This window comes from Chelonoidis abingdonii, chromosome 12, assembly GCF_003597395.2.
Source record: "Chelonoidis abingdonii isolate Lonesome George chromosome 12, CheloAbing_2.0, whole genome shotgun sequence".
NCBI lineage: Eukaryota > Metazoa > Chordata > Testudines > Testudinidae > Chelonoidis > Chelonoidis abingdonii.
In genome coordinates this window covers 3,647,656-3,662,180 of record NC_133780.1, presented here as the reverse complement: position 1 = coordinate 3,662,180, position 14,525 = coordinate 3,647,656, and the positions used below count along the sequence as shown (strand labels likewise).

Here is a 14,525-nt window from a genome sequence, read left to right as displayed (position 1 = left end):
TTTTTTTTACAATGCAAATGTTTGTAAAAAAAACTTCAATTCACCTCAGTGGAATACTATAGTGCAATCTCTTTATCATGAAAGTTGAACTTACAAAAATAGAATTATGTAAAAAAGAATAACTGCACTTAATAAAAAAATATAAAGAGCCTACAAGTCCACTCAGTCCTACTTCTTGTTCAGCTAGTCACTCAGAACATGCATTCGGTGCTGGGGGAGAACGAGGAACGGGGAAGTAAGCAATGACGTGTGCAGGAGAGGGTGAGGGAGGTGTCTTGCTGCTGCTTCTGGAAGGGTGGTTTCTGGTACGGGGCTCACCAGTCTTGCCTCCTTTTACTGAGCTAGGTGGGCCCCTTCCACTGAGTGAGCCCTTGTTTGCAAGGGAGTGTGGATTTTACCTCAGGGACTCACCATACTGCAGGGGAGGAGAAGCTGGTGCAGGGAGGCTGAGCACGCCAGGCCATGTTCTCTATGGGTTACCCCGGAGCGAATGGCTGGCTAGGGGCAATGGGGCATGACGCAGGGGGGTTGGTCCTGGGAGTGAGGGACTGGCTAGGAACAACAGGGCCTGGGCTGGGTAGGGTAAGGATACGTCTCGTTTTGGCCAGCACAGGGCCTTTTTCAGCTCTGTCCCGGCTGTCGCTACTTCTTCGCCAAACCTGAGCATTGTCCCGGCTGCCAGGCAGAGCAGAGAGAGGCGGCTGCTGCCTGAGGGTCACCTGAAGGCAGCAATGCCCCTGCCCGCCAGCAGGAAAGTGGGGAAATTTGCTGCTGGCGAACAGTGCTGGCTTCAGAGCTGACCCCTGGACAGCGCAGAGCTGGGGGTGGGGAATCAGCCTCAGCCAGGGGAGGCACGGAGCTTGGGGGGTGAGGGACAAATCAGTCCCTGAGCTCAGGATGGGGCTCAGGAGGGGGCAGTCAGTCCCAGTCCCAGATGGCACAGGAGGAGGAGTCAGCCCCAGCTGTGGACGGCACAGGGCTCGGGGGTGGAGAGGGTGTCAGCATATTAATTGTGCTGTCCGTTAATTGCAGGCATTAATGGCTGTTAATTGACAGCCCTATTATTAATATAACATATCTAAAACATAAAGCTTTGAAAATCTGAAATTACTCTGTTGTCATTGCCAGAAAACACAGGCCTATTCACACTGATCTTTACAGTGGTATACTAGTCCCTAGGGACGTAAATAACGTGTAAAAACAGTAACTGTGTAACCAATTAAAATTCTATAGGTTAAACGCTTACCCAGGGAACTAGGAATGCGTAGGGTGCTCCAGCACCCTCACATTTTATGTGCGGCTCCGCTACCAGCCCCACACCTGGGGATCCCCACTGCCAGGGCAGTCGGGACCGCAGGTGCAGTTTAATCGTTAACAGAAATGGATAAGTAGGGCCCTAAGAAATTCATGGCCCATTATGGTCAATTTCACAGCCACAGAATTTGAAAATTGGTAATTTCACATTTTCAGCTGTTTAAATCTGAAATTTCAGGGTGTTGTAACCATGGGATACAGACCCAAAAAGGTGACAGGGGACTGGGGTGGGGAGGGTGTCGCAAATCTGTTGTGTGTGTGTGTGTGTGGGGGGGTGTCATCGGATTTCCACCCTCACTTCAGAGCTGCCTTCAGCACTGAGAACATCCTGCAGCAGGGGAACGGGCCCAGACGTGGGTCTGGTCTGGTCTCCTCCTCCACTCTCAGAGCAGTGTGCAAGGATGGGACAAGTTCTGTCTCTCCCCTGCCCAATTGGAGATAGGAGTCCCCTTTGCTGGGGTGCTCCTAGGAACAAGGAGACATCAGATTTCAGGGGGAAGTGCTTATTTTGGTCCCTGATGAATTTTTTACCCCTGTGAAATTGGTAGTGCCCTACTGATAAGCATCAAGATTATCGGTTAACTGGTTAAACTTTTACATCCCTACTAGTTCCTCTTCTGTTGTATGTCCATCAGGTTTGCTACAGATCCAGTTTCTCAGAGAATAGCACCTGGAAGAGCTCACAAAGACGTCGCTCAGATACGCACAGTTCCCTTCTGCTCTTACTTCAAACCTGTAATGTAAGTCATGGAGCTAGTCAGGAGCTGAATGTTTCCCCCTCCACCCCATCAGTCACCGTCAAGGTGGCGTTCCACACATTCCAACGGTGAAGCAGAGCTGCAGTGCTCGCAGGTGCTTAGGGTTTCCCCTTTTTATACCAGCAACAGAATTCACCCCAAACTCCTGCCTGGAAGCCAAGGATCAGAACAGGAGGAAACATTTCAGGCAAACATTAGGCACAGGAAGAAGAAAAAGAGGATCAGACGGGGGCGACTCTCAGCAGCTCAGAAAACCAGAATTTTTCCATGGCATTGCCATGTTCAGCTATCTTAAACAAAAAAGAAAAAAATTTCGAACCCTTTATGACTGATGAAACTTAAAAAATATAAACAGAGTGTAGTCTGCAGACCATGGAAACTGAAGTGTAGCACAACTGTGAGAGGTCTCTTCAGCACCTTCAAATTAAAAGTAATGTAGACATAAAGTGAGGTAGATGTAGGCACAGGCATAGGCTGGAACACCCATGGGCAGCCTCCCTATTAGCTCCCCTACCCCCACCCAGCACCTCCATCTGCTAGTTGCCCCGGCGGATCAGTGCCTCCCCCTTCCCTCCCCACACCTCCTGCCTGCCACGGTCAGCTGTTTCGAGGTGCGCAGGAAGCTCTGGGAGGGAGGGGAAAGGAGCGAGGACACAGCACACTCAGGGGAGGGGGCGGAACTGGGCGGGCAGGTGGAGAGTGAAGGCAGGAAGAGGCGGGGCGGGGGTGAGGCCTTGGGGCAAGGGGTGGAGTGGGGGCAGGGCCTGGGGCAGAGCCGGGGTTCGAGCACCGCCCCCCCCGCCCCAGTACTTGGGAAAGTCAGTGCCTGCGGACATAGGCAGTGCACAGCCCATGCTCAAGACAAATGCAGCAGCTGCTCTGAACAGCAAGGGATCACAAAGAGCCTCTGGGGTTACAGCCTGTTTCACTGAAAATGTGAATCCACTGGGACTCTATCCCCAGGAGTTTTAACTCCTACAGAGACAGCAGCTGGAGAAAGGGCATTGGGGGCACAGATTAAGGACAGAGACACACTCCTGCTTGCCCTGGACTGTGCTGCACAGAGGAGTTAGGCTCTATTTCAATACCAGGTTTAAGATTAAAAGCTCTAATGGGGTAAGCTGTGGATCAGCCCAAGCTAATATTTCCGTCGCTTGTGATTTATCACTGGGAAAGCAAAAAGAAAGAAATAGACTCACAGCTGCTGGCTTAATATGATTCCGTTCACCCACTTCCAGGGCTGGCCTGCGTCTCTTCTGAGGCCGATCCAGTGCTCAACGAGGCCTGCATAGTGCATCATGAAATCCTGAACATACATAGGTACAGAAGTGATTGTATAGGAGAGGGAAAGGGAATAAACTACACTGCTCCAAGGCCCCTTTCTACTGGTAGAATGACAGCTCCACTAGGACTTAGATCAGTAGAATTATACTGGTCAGAAGCCAAAAGGTGAACCCTAAAAGAAGTTAAACCTTCTAGTACAAACTAGGCCTCAGCTTGTCGCTCATTTTTGGGTGGGATTCCCCCTTTGTACTCTGGAAACAGGGGAATCCATACTGCATGTATACCCCCACCCTCCATGTATACCCCCACCCCCCAAATAGAATGGTTTTCCTCTCTTCTGCCCTCCTCGGTTCCCTCCTGCCTTCCTGCAATATCCCAGAGGCTCCTTATCTCCCAGGCTCATCTCTGCAACAGCAGCTATTGCCCACAGCTCCCCTGCTCCTAGCCCAGTCACACCTGTGCTTTGCTGCCACTTCTCCCCTCCCCCAGCTTCCTGTGGGTCTCTTGGTGGAGGATGGGAGAGAGACTCAGCCACCAACTCCAATCACCCTGGCTGGTTGCCAAGAAACCCCAAAACTGGGCAGGGGAGGCTGGGAAGCCATAAAGCTGCCGCTTCCAGTCAGAAGCTGAGGGTTCAGAGGGTCCGTACTGATCACAGAGCCACATGGATAGCCAGGGCAGGGGCTTAGCTTCCAGAATCTCATTCATTCTCGCCTCCAATCCAGAGAAACACCAAAGGTCCCACTCACAGTACAGGGGTGCAGCTCTGCCCAGATTCCAACTCTGTCTCTCACACCAAGCCCAGGCTATTGCAGATACAAAGAATCTGCACCTGTCTCACCTTTTCCTCTTGGGTGTCAATCACAGCCAGGGAAGCATTGAACGAAGAGCAGAAGTGCTGGCCAGAATCCCAGTTATTTTCTTCCTCTGAGAAATAGTAGCATTTCCTTCGGTATCCGACCCACCCCTGCAGGCAGCAGGGGACAGAAGGGAGGCCCAAAGAGGGGACTAAAAGGGGCCCCTGAGAGGGGACAGCAGAGGTGGCTCGACCATCTGAAGAACTCATGAATTGGAGCACTGAAAATGAAAGAACACAGGGTTAAAAGACTGGTGACACATATACCTGCTCTCCGAGAAGAGCAAATAGGAACAATCTCATCAGATCCGCATTTCAGACTCCTTAAGCCTCTGGAAGCTGCTCAGAGGATGGGAGGGAGCCAGGAGATCATTAGAAACTGATTGTCATGAGGGGCCGCCACTCCTCGGTTTGTTGGTGTGGAGTGTTGGGCTGAATTCAGTGAAGATGAAGACAGACAGGACTCCCATGCATCAGGGCCATCTCAGCAGAAGCACCAGAAGGCACTGAACCTGAGGGAAGCATAATCCCAGACACACAGAGAGGGTTAGAACCACCCACTACCCCATCTCTTTAGGGTGGCAGCCATGCTCCTTACCCCCTGCATCTGACCAGTGGGCAGACCATGACTGTGCCTCCTCCTCAGCCACTTTTGTGCCCAAGAAAGCCCAGCCCAGCAAAGTCCTGCTGTCAGAGCATGGAATGTGGGAAAGTGGACCAAACACAACTATCTGATGCACACCTTGCTGCAATCCTGAAGGATTCACCTGCTCAGTCACTGAGGCCAAACATCAACAAACTGACAGAACTGAAGCGCTGCCAGGTGTCTGGCAAACACTAAAAACTCTCTGGCGGCGAAGAATTGTATAAAGTTGTATGATAGTTTTATTATTTCTAAGAAATTTGAAATAAAAAATACATTATAAACATTTTCTTTTCTGAACACCATCTTCAGTGACATTATTGGCCCACTGAGAGGATCTGGGGACTGGCACTGGCCTTGGCCCTAAGGCAAATTGAATTTGAGACCCCTGACCTAGAGGATAACAGAGTAATGAGGAATACCCTACATGGATTTGCCAAGAACAAATCGTGCCAAATGATTCTCATGTCCTTTTTTGAGAGGGTTACTGGCCTAGTAACAAACTGAAATGGTTTAGAGGGGAAGTGAAGGCAGCTATAACAATATACAAGAGGAAATTGAGACTGAATATAAATCAGAAGTTAGGAACTGTAGAAAGGGAAATTGATAAGGTAAACCAAGGAATACAAGGAGAAATCTGTGCCCAGCAAAGTTTAGGACAAAAAGGAGGAGTTTTTTAAAAATGTTAGGTATAAAAGAATCCTGACCATGGACCTGTCCATTACTAGATGAAAATGGTAGGATTAGGTTGATTTGATATGATCTCTTCTTGACAAATTCATGTGGTCTATTACTTATCATGTTGCTATCTTCCAGGGCCTTACAAATTGTTTATTTGCTCCATTACCTGTCTGGGGACTGAAGTTAAACTGACTCATCTATAATTCCCGGGGTTGTCCTTATTCCCCTTTTTATAGATTTCCCTCTATATTCCCTCATCCCTCCTGCATCCCTGCTCCCCCACCAAATTCCAACCCTTCACCCAAGTCCAAAACATAAAGACCAATTTGGGGGCTTTTGTCTCCTGCCCCTGTGAAACCTAGTTAAAAGCCCATCTCACTAGGATAGTCAGTCTGTATCCGAAAATATTCCCCCCTTCCTTGATAGGGGGACCTCATCTCTGCTCTTCAGTCCTTCCCGGAACAGCATCCCATGGTTGAGGAAGCCAAAGTCCTTCTGGTGACACCATCTGCTCAGCCATGCATTAACCCCCAGGACATGTCTGTCCCTATCTCGGACCCTACCCTTGACTGGAAGGATCGAAGAGATCACTACCTGATCATTCCTTTACCCTCACTCTCAGAGCCCTGTCATCACTTCTGACCTGTTCAGGGTCAGACCCTGCAGTATCATGAGTTCCCACATGGATGAGCAGTATGGGGCAGTAGTCAGAGGGCTGGATGAGCCTCAGCAACCCTTACGTAATGGCTCAGATACAGGCCCCTGGCAGGCAGCTCAGCTTCCAGGATGCCAGGCCAGGCCTGCACCTAGATGTCTGCATTCCCCTTAGGGACACCACACTTCATTTCCTTTTGGAAGTAATGGCTGAGATCCTCCCAGCCTTGGGGGTACATGGCTTCTCCTCCTCCACCTTTGGGGGAGACTCATCACCCCTCATTGCCAGGGCAGCACACTGGTTTTGCATCACTAAGGATAGTGGGTTGGGAGCTGGAGTGGAGCACTGCCTGTTGCCAGCAGTAGCCAGCAAATGCAGTCCTCTCCCGCTGGATTGCTCCTTCACCTTGGAGGTCTCCATATGCATGTTTTCAACAAATTCCTCATGTGCATGGATGCTTCTCAGCCTAGCCACCTCCTCCTGTAGCTCTCCCAGCTGCTTCCTAAGAGATTCTACCAGTAAGCACCTGTCACACCGGATGGTTCCCCTAGCCTGGCTTTCTGTGATGGGGAAATGCAGACCACAGTCTCTGCAAATCTACACCAGGACCTGGGTAGAGGCATCCATGGTTAGATTCTCTGTCAGGACAAAGTTACAGATGGAGGAGCCAGGAGCAGTGCTGGCGCTGGCTACGGGGCCCTTCCGAACCATGCTAATTTTATTCCTTCTTCCTCCTACAAACTCCCTATCAAACTCCCCTGCTCGCTAGCTCCCTTTGGTTGCCATGGGTATGTCTGCACAGCAAGAAAAAACCCACAGCTGGCCCAGGTGACCTGATTCAGGCTCACGGGGCTGAAAAACCGTGTGTAGATGCTCAGGCCTGGGCTGGGGCCCGAGCCCTGGGACCCGGTGACAATGAAGCCTGAGCCCAAACATCTACCCATCAAATGTGTAGCCTGAGCCCCATGAGCCTGAGTCAGCAGAGATGGGCCAGCTACTGCCGCACCACTGAGCTTTTAGCACTGTGTAGACACAGCCTTAGCATCTGGCTTTTAAACCCTTCTCTCCTAAGTCATCCCTGCCCCGTGTTAACACACAGGGGAAGGAGGATCACAAGGATGACCAAGGATGAGAGGACAGGAGGCTAGAGCCTTGCCAGTGCACACACATCTAGCAGGCCTCTGGCCCGCAGTCCCACACAGCCCCCAAACACACAATCCCCAATAGACCACTCTGTAAACTGTAACCAAAACAAAAACAAAATCAGACAAACCAGCTCCCTTGATGGAGGTGTCCGTACTGCATTCTATGGCTCATTTCAGTGATACACCAGCACCTGCCAACCTGGCCCAAGCACAACCCAGGAATGCAGAAAGGCCAGACTGGTATCGCAGGGGGACACGCTGCAGGCAGAGGGCCCAGCACCTTCTCCTGTCAATCACTCCCACTCTGCACGGAGGTACCAGTGACTGTGCCTGGGGCCCGGCAACAGTGCCTTGGGCCCCAAGTGCTTAGAGATTTGGTGGGGGAACTAATTTCAGTCCCAACACAGAGAGCGCTCAGGTGCAGGGGTCTGGGAGGGAGCAGGAGGAGGGTCGTGAAGGAAAATCCCCCAGGAATCCTCTGTCTCAGGGGCAGAAGCCAGAAGCTAAGAGGAGAGACTGACTGTGGTGGCTCCAGGGGGAATGGGAAGTGCAGAGAGGGGGAAGGGAGGGGTGAGAACTCACTTGCCAGGACAACAGTGATGATGAGACCTAAGGACACAACTGCGAGAGCAACTGCGAGCACAGTTGTACATTTCTTGTCGTAGTTACATCTCCTGTAGTTACGACGAGGTTCTGAAACACAAAGACCAGTCAGGCCGGGCCGCAAGGACACATCTCACTGACAGCACCAGGGCTGGAGGTGCCCTAGAACATGCCCCGTTCTGTCGATTGCTCCTCCCGTCAGACGCTCTGGGAGAGGAGCCCAGAGGCTCAGGCAGGCTGGGGCTGGCAGAACAGTCCCTCCTTCCTCTCAGCCCAGTGCCCTCCCTGAGCACCCCCAGCCAGGCTGTCACAGGGCCTGGTGAGCTCAGGGGTACAGAGACAAGGACCCGCATGTTCGGGTGACAGGAGCTCAAACTGCCCCCCCCATCCTCACCCCGCTGTGCCCCCTGTGGAGTGCTGGCTGGGCCCACACTGCCGAGTGCACCTGTCCCCACACACTGGGGTCTCATACTGGCCACACACAGCAGAAGGGGGGAGAACAAACCAGACAGAGATGGGCCAGGGCTGTCACAGGGGGTCTGACACACCCAGCCCAAAAGGCCCCTGCACAGACCCACGGGCACTGCTGTGTGCACCAGGCAGCAGCTGTGAGCCAGGGATCGGTGCCCTGAGAAGCCCTAGGGGAGATCCAGTCCCTGCTGTCCACGAACGGGGGGTTGCTGGGCACTGGCTGCTGCCACTGAGAACATGGCCCCATGTGGGGCAGCCTCAGTGTCTCCTCCAGCCTGTTCCCAACCAGGGATGTCCCATTACCTGGCTCCCCGACAGTCTCCAGGTGTCCATTGCCCTCAACACGCAACTCCTGCAGCCGCTCTTTGCTCTCAGCAGTCCCAGTTCCTGGCCCCATTGTCTCTCAGCGACACTCAGGCTACAGATGCTGCTGCAGGCGCTGGGCTGGGGTTGGCTCCTCTCCGTCTGATTCGGTCCGATTCAGAAGCAGCAAAGCCGAGCCGGGGCGGGGGTCCTGGCCCTGGTCCCCCTGCCTGCTCCGGACTCTCCAGCCGATCTGCTAACGGGCCCCACCCCCCCGTGACACGCACCCAGCTGCAGGGGGGAGCAGAGCCCCCGGAAACAGACGCGCCGGGGACGGGTCTGCAGCCCGGCCAGCGCCGGAGGGACCCACGATGCCCAGCCCCGGGGGGTTTAACACCCGAACACGGGGGGCGGGACAGGTGGCTCGTTTGCACGCACGTGTAGCATGTCCCTGGTTTGCCGCTAGGGGCGCGCGCGGGTCACGCTCGAACCGACAGAAAGTCGAGCAAACTTCGCGTCTCCGAAAAAGTTTCTCCCACTCGGTCCTTCGCCCCAGCCACAGGAGGGAGGGGGACTTTCTCCCCGACCCCGTCATCCCGCTTCCGCGCGCGACACAAACACCCACACACACACACACGGTGCGTGTCTGTCTCTCTCCGCCAGGGCCGGCCTTAGGATTTATGGTGCCCTAGGCGAGATTATTAAACTGGTGCCCCTGTGCCTGATCTGCTCTTAGCAACACAAACATAAGCTTACAGTATTGGAAAACTTGCCACATTCACGTTATTAAAACCAGTTTAACTTAATTAAGCACACTGTAATGCTGATGGACTAGCACTAAAGAAGCAGCACTATAGAAAAAATTCTGATATGACAGAATGATGCAAATAATATATTTTTTTTAATTTATCAAAATTTTATTGGAAATTTATATGAAGAGGTATTGAAACAAAGATTTGTTTTTAATTAAAAGCAATCTTTCTGACTTTTTTGGCTGCAAAATCAGTAATAATGTCATCGTATGACAAAGACAAAGTCGTGTCTTGTTCAATTGCAAGAATAGCAAGACCAGTTAAGCGTTCCTGACTCATTGTAGAGCGGAGATAGTTTTTAATGAGCTTTAGTTTTGAGAAACTCCGTTCTCCTGATGCTACTGTTACAGGAATTGTCAGTAGAATACGAGTGGCAATGTACACATTAGGATATATGTCAACAAGTTTGCGGTTATGAATAAACTGTACAATGTCCATCACCGATTTTGCATGTGGCAACATTGATGACAGTGTACTCAATTCTTCGTACAGTTCAAGTCCATTTAAATCAAAACTATCACCGTGCTTCAGGAGGCTCTCTAGGTTCTTGCACTTTGTCATTAGTTGCTCTTGTTTTCCTATTTCGTTGAATTTAGTTATGTCATACAAAAATCCAAACTGTTCATGGTGTACTTGCAAGGTATTAAACCTTTCATCAACAGCAGATACTGCTTTATCCATCACAACATTAAAAAATTCAACCTCAAATTTCTTTTCTGGATCGTCTATGGGCTCATCTGCTCCTTCTTATTCTATTTGTCATTTTTTCCTTGAAACTTGTGTCACATTTGCACATGGAAATTTTGGTTCTACACCGAGTGCCTGTGCAAGCTCTCTTGCTGTAACCTGTGCTTCTTTGAATCCATGTTCTCTGTATTTCACTAAAAAGTCTTGTGTGTTGTTTAGTAAGGTAAGTGTTGAATCAAGCTGCATCATTGGACTCTGCATTATTTTGCTTACACTTGAGATTTTAACAAGAATGTCAAACCAGATTACGACAGAGGTCAGATACTTGAAGCTGGATATTTCAGAGGCCAATGACTGTGCTTCACTTTTAGCTTTTGGATCTCTGGCTTCTTCCGAAATAGCAACCAATGCTTCATAAACTTCCTCAGATTGATATCTCAACTATTGTTATTATCTGAGGTCTTGGCCACCGGTCCTGCTCAGCCCACTGCCAGCCTGGGGTTCCTTGGGGGTCCCCAGGCCAGCAGCAGGTGCTGAGTGGGGCCGATGGCTGGTATCCCAGCTGGCAATAGGGCAGCAGCCGGAACCCCAGAGCAGTGATGGGCTGAGCCGCTCAGCCTGCCGCTGCATACCATCAAAAATCAGCTCACCTGCCACCTTTGACACGTGTGCCGTAGGTTGCCGACCCCTGCTTTATACACTAGTAAGGAGATGAGCATATTACAGTTGTTGGAGGGCTCTTAGCAGGAGTAACAGGCTATAGGAAAGTCAGTCAACATTTTTTGTTTCTCTGATGAAAACTGGCCCACTCCCTGCCTCAAACCAAACCTGTCACTAATAATTGTCAACAACTTAATTTTCTGTTTTTGGCTAAGATATTGATTTTTTTTAAAAAAAATATTGAAATTGGATTCAGGATTGTTAGCAAGAATTTTTGGCAAACAAAGTTGTTAAATGACAATCTAAATGGCAACACAGTACTGCTTTCATGCTTGGCTCACCCCCCAGCCTGCTGGTCCAACAGCTGCAGTAGAGGAGGAGATAGGTGGAAAACTGCAGGACCCCAAAATCCACCTCTTGGGGTGCAGAGTGGCAACAGCAGCAGCAAACCCTCAGGTCCAATCACACGCCAATGGGCACCACCACCAGCCTTATGGACCATGGTGAAGTTAGCACAGCATCTGATCTCAGGGACAGGGCACCCATGGAGCCACAGCAGCTCATCCTGCCCTGTGCAGCTCCCCCCGGATGAGATGGATCACTGGCAGCTGCCAGCCCGGGGGAGAGGCACTCCCCAGCTAGGGTGGCCAGATCCAGATGTCCTGATTTTATAGGGCCAGTCCCGATATTTGGGGCTTTGTCTTATATAGGCACCAATTACCCCCACCTAGAGTGACCAAACAGAAAGTGTGAAAAATCAGGACAGGGATGGGGAGGGGGGTAAAAGGAGCCTATAGAAGAAAAAGACCCCAAAATTGGGACTGTCCCTATAAAATAGGGATATCTGATCACTGTACCCCAATCCCCTATCCTGATTTTTCACACATCTGGCTAATTCCAGCCAAGCCCTGTGTGACATTCCAATCCTGGCTCGCTGTGGAGGAAGTGAGTTACTTTCACTTTCATTCCTCAGCAGGCAGCCAGCCTCCTCCCCCCACCTAGCACCTCACCCAACTCAGCCCTGATGGAGGGGAGAGAGGAGAGAAAGAGGGATGCTCCTGGGGAGGAGAGGGGTGCTCCGTGGGGTGGGGGGGGGAGAAGAATGGATGTTATGGGGGACAACAAAGGATACTGGTTCCAGAGCCACAGAGCCTGCCTCACCTCAGCCGGGGGGAAAGAGTCACACTCCCAGGTGAGCTCCTTCCCCAACTCCTACCCCTACCCCCTCCCCTTCCCCTTCCCTTCCCAGAGACCCCAGCCAATCCCACTCCTCAGACTGTGCAGCATTCTGCTCTCTCTAGCACCCAGCAGCCCTGCTCCTACATGCTCCACTGCTTCCCTGTCTGGGCTGCCTGCAGAGTGGTGCCCCCAGGCAGAGTGAGGCCCTACCCATTTGCCTACTTTGCCTACAGCCTAAGGACGGCCCTGCTCTCCGCACCCCCCCGACCCCGCTCGGTCCTTCGGTCTCCCCGGCCCGCGGCGCCTCTTACCCGAGCGTCCCGCGGGCTCCGGCCGGGCGGCACGTGCGGGGCCGGGCCTGGATCGCGGGGACCGGACACGGGGAGAAACGAGCAGCGCTGCCAGCCGGGCACCGCAGCTATTTTCCCTCTCGGCTTAGTTTCTCTTTGTCCTAGGCGAGCTCCGCCGCTCAGCGCCGCGCAATGCTCCTCCCCAGACCCACCCGATGGGAACCTCCTCCCGGGGGCGGTGTGATCGCTCTCTGACCGCCGCGCAGGGTAGGCGTGTGGAGTTACCGAACAAAGTCCTTCCGCAGACCGAGCACCGCTGCCCGGGCCCATCCGGCACAGCCGGACGCAGGGCGGTGGAGACGCTTCTTGTGGTACGTTTGCAGCCCGACCGCAACATCTACCCCACAATCAGCCCTTTGCCTGAACCACACGGGCATGAGCCCCCTGCCACGGGCCAGCCGCAGTCTAACTGCCTGTGCAGCGTGTAGCCGTGCCCGGAGCAGCCAGGAACGTCGTAACTTCATTCACCTCTCAGTACAGACCTTTCCTCCCCCAAATACAGCAGCTAGAGGGAAACTCGCTGGAAGCCTTCACTGCAGTGTCACCCCTTCAGTGCCAGAGAGCAGCAGTGGGGCCACCCCATAACTCACACCAAGCAGCTATTGCCAAAGTCAGCACAGTAGGTGAAAACCAGAGGCAGGGCGATTAGGGTCACTATGGGGAAGGGGTTGCTCAGCCATTCCAAACAGCGTGTCAGTTAGTGCCCCTCCCACCCCCTACCAAGAGTCACTGCTGCTGGCTCTCAGCCTTAGGGAGATCTCATGTTGTTTCTTTTTTGGGGTGGGGAGGAGTCTGACCTCAAACCCCTCCAGCCATTTTTGTGCATGTCACTATTTTTTACTCCTTATGTTACACCACAGCAACTCCATAACTGGTTTTTAAACCTTGCCCTGTGGCTGGGACACAAGTAAGTGTGCGAGCCATCAGCAGCTGAGGCAGGAGTGATCAAAGAAAGAGCAGGTAATACGCCAGGCCTGTATTTCCCCGAAGATATCATGGTGCAGTGTGCTGTACACCCACGTGTGAGCGCTAGTAACAGAGCAGGGCAGTCACTGCATATGATGCTTTCTAGTGCTGCTCAGGGTGTGATATGTTACTCATTTCAGGGAGCTGCTGCAGCTGTGTGGGGCACAGTTTCACATTTCACATCCTGTACAGAGCTGGATATGGGCGCACACAGGCCCCTGGGAGAAAGGCTTCTAGGCCACAGGTCCTCTTCCAGTACTGCCTAGAAGGGACAGGGCACAGCAAGGAGCCTTTCAATTCTGGGAGCCTCTGACTGGTCCCATCTCCACCATCTGACCCTACGGCATTCTGGGGGCTCCCTGTACAGTCTCCCAACCTCACAGATCTCACCTTACTTTGTATGAGTCAATAACTGGCCAGTCCAGCAGGGTGCAGGTAGCTGGACGGAGGAGTACCAGCGAACAGTGAAACAATACTTGTCATTTACTGCTCTGCATATAGTCATCTCTGTAGCACGTTTCTAGCATTTACGCATTTATTAACCATTTAGCTTAACCATTTAGCTAAGACTGTGACTGTCCTCCACCCTGACAACAACACTGGGAATAAAGCTGGTTCAAATCCTCCCCATTCGCCACACATCTGGAAATGTCACAACCCACCAAGAGACAGGCTCTCCCTTTTACCATCTCAGCCAGCAGTGCCACTTACACAAACTCTCTTCTCTGTTAACCACGAGTCCAGCCATTAATTTTGGATCATGTCTTTCACCTACTCACGGAGAGAGACCGGAATGACCGATCCATCTTCTACAGACCAGACACTCCCTCTCCATCAGTTAGACACAATCCCAGCAACGAGCTCAGGATCCACCTCAACCAGTCCCTGGAACGAAGCATCCCACTCCGGCATTGCCACATCCCTGCTCTGGGAAAGCTACACAGCTCTGGGCATCTGGAAGCAGGAGGTTCTAATGGCAACTGGTTTGTAAGTGTAACTACAGCAGCTGCTCCTGCTACAACCCTCAACCCCCCAGGAAGGAAGGCTGAAAGAATTGGGTTTATTTAGTTTGGAAAAGAGAAGACTGAGAGGGGACATGATAGCAGTTTTCAGGTATCTAAAAGGGTGTCATCAGGAGGAGGGAGAAAACTTGTTCAC

General features: G+C 52.0%; 1 protein-coding gene and 1 pseudogene across 1 annotated transcript in view; one reads left to right on the top strand and one right to left on the bottom strand.

Annotated features, from left to right (window-relative positions):
• Positions 1-12,436, bottom strand: part of LOC116829195 (C-type lectin domain family 2 member B-like) — a 98,395-nt pseudogene extending 85,959 nt beyond the window's left edge.
• LOC116829199 (C-type lectin domain family 2 member D-like) overlaps positions 1-14,525 on the top strand; it is a 287,968-nt gene that overhangs the window by 211,080 nt on the left and 62,363 nt on the right. The gene's annotated exons all lie outside the window — the stretch shown is intronic.